The 2489-nt window shown below is 47.0% G+C and overlaps 1 protein-coding gene across 1 annotated transcript in view; it reads left to right on the top strand.

Annotated features, from left to right (window-relative positions):
* Window positions 1-1433: 1433 nt before the first annotated feature.
* NDUFS5 (NADH:ubiquinone oxidoreductase subunit S5) overlaps window positions 1434-2489 on the top strand; it is a 10451-nt gene continuing 9395 nt past the window's right edge. Inside the window, exon 1 of the mRNA XM_017508027.2 lies at window positions 1434-1542. The gene's annotated coding sequence lies outside the window, so the exon portion shown is untranslated. The remainder of the gene's footprint in view (window positions 1543-2489) is intronic.

The raw sequence follows: 2489 nt of genomic DNA, 5'->3' as shown, positions 1-2489 counted from the left end.
AAAAAAAAAAAAAAAAAAAAGAAAAAAAAGAGAATTAGCTGAGCATAGTGGCACATCTGTAGTCCCAGCTACTTGGGAGGCTGAGGCAGGAGAATTGTTTGAGCCTGGGAATTTGCGGCTGCAGTGATCTATGATAGCACTACCGCACTACAGCCTGGGTGATGGAGTGAGACCTTATCTCAAATAAAATAATGATCATAACGACTGCCAGGCGAGTGGTGGCATGCATGTGTGGTCCCACCTTTTTGGGAGGCTGAGGTAGGAGGATCACCAGAGCCCAGGGAGGTTGAGGCTACATTGAGCTGTGATCGTACCATTGCACTCTAGCAGGGCAATGGGAGTGAGCCCCCGTCTCAAAAAGAATAAAAATTATTCATATATATATATATATATATATATATAAACACACACTAGTATTTTCCTCCCATACCTCCAATGTATAATATCTCATGCACCTTGTGGTCCACCCCCTACCCAACCCCCAAAGACATACACACAGCACTTTACAGAGTCTCTGATGTAGTCAAAGGGAGTCATTGGAGTTTCTGGAAGAGATGACAGGCATGGTAGCAGTTGATCCACAAACTGAAAACTGAGACATCAAAGAACTGCGACTGCTTTGGAATGTTTCCCATGTGCCAGCCACTGTCTCAGTGCTCTATACATAAATCAGTTAATCCCCATAGCAACCCTCCATTGTGAGTACTATAATTATCCTAACAGATGAGGAGACTGAGGCACAGTGAAGTTAAGAAAACTTCCCAGGGTTCCACGAAATTGGTAGGGACCTACATTTGACCCCATGTGGTGGTTTGGGTTTATAGTCCATGTGCTTAACCACTAGTGGGGTGGGCAGGGAGCCAGTGTTTTCTCCCCTGTGGTTTTGGTCAAGTCTCTCACCAGTCAGTGTTGTCGTGAGCATGCTAGCCACAGTGCAAGAAAGGAGCAAGAACTCACTAATAGCTAGGTCTTCTCTATGTATCTATGATTGATGGGTTTGGTTTCTTTTCTTTCTACCTCCTCTCTCTCTTCTTTTTCCTCTCGCTCTCACTCTCGCTCTCTACCCTGAGATAAGGTCTTGCTCTGTTGCCAGGGCTGCAATGCAATGCAATGGCGTTATCATGGCTCACTACAGCCTCGACCTCCTGGGCTCAAGGGATCCTCCCACCTCAGCCTCTTGAGTAGCTGGGACCACAGTCATGAGCCACCACGCCCAGCTAATTTTTTGTTTTTTGTAGAGATGGGAGTTTCGCCATGTTGCCCAGGCTGGTCTCGAACTCCTGGGCTGAAGCTATCTTCCTGCCTCAGCCTCCCAAGGTGCTGGGACTGCAAGCGTCAGCCATTGTACCAGCCCAATAGGCTTGGTTTCTATGGTTTCCGGGGAAGACGGCTGAGGAAAGGGCGGCTTCCGACGTCGCGCTGCAAACGTCGCGCTACGGGCGTCCTTTAAGGCGGGCATCCTTTACGGCAGGCGTCCGCGTCGCAAGCTCGTAGTCCTGAAGCGGAGGCCAGAGGAGGGACAAGGGTACGAGCATCGGATAGGTAGGGTCTACTTATGTCCGCGGGGCAGTTTAACTTAAGGACCTTACTTCCGAGGTCTCTTTAACAAATTTCCTCTTTGCTTGCTGTGTGTCCCCTTCTCCCAAGCCCGACCTGTGTGCCCTGCTCTTCCAGGCCGCTTCAGCCCCACAGCCAATGGCACCGAAACCTGGAGATTGCAGTTCTCTCCGCTTTCCAGATTAGTTTAGGTTTTTGCCCGACACATGTTTTGACTTTTGTTTCTTAGCCTAACGTCTGCGATCCTTACCCCAGCTTTCCAGGCTCTGCGTGATTTCGGCCCCGCCAACCTCCTGAGCTCATACCATTCTTTTTCCGGTCACGCACACTGCGCTCCATTGTCCCACCTCCGGCTGTAGGTAACTCGCGCTGTTGTCCAGCTGGAACACTCTGCTCACTGATCGTCATTTGGCGAACTCGCAAGCCATCTTAAAGGCATTTTCTGGTCTCTGGGGCCGAGTTGGTGCTTCTTCCTTCGCGCTCTTACCCACTCGTGTTCCTTGCAGTGGATTCCCAATTCCGAGTGTGTGCCTCTGGTGCTGACGTTGGAGCTGCTTTTCACACACACCCCGCCCCGCATCTGGGTGCCTGGAACGTAACTACTCAGTAAATGATGACTGAGGGATGGGAAGGAACTTTAGAAGTTAAATTCACCTTTAAATCTACCACGAATACACATTCATATTGACATTTGTGAGTGTGTGTGCGCGCACATCCTTCCAGTCCACTTAGGCAGTCAGAGATTTTTGTTGTTAGGTTTTTTTTCCTACATTTAACATTATTATGTATTTGCATGTAAATTTTTTTTCCTAATGTCTTTCGTGTTCCACAGAGTAAGTTTTAATTAATCCTTTTTTTTTTTTTTTTTTTTTTTTTTTTTTTTTTTTTTTTTTTTTTTTTTTTTTTTTTTTTTTTTTTTTTTTTTTTTTTTT

The sequence above is a fragment of the Cebus imitator genome, unplaced genomic scaffold, assembly GCF_001604975.1.
Source record: "Cebus imitator isolate Cc_AM_T3 unplaced genomic scaffold, Cebus_imitator-1.0 Scaffold385, whole genome shotgun sequence".
Taxonomy (NCBI): Eukaryota; Metazoa; Chordata; class Mammalia; order Primates; family Cebidae; genus Cebus; species Cebus imitator.
Note: the sequence above shows the minus strand (reverse complement) of the source record. Positions and strands in the feature narration are given on the sequence as shown.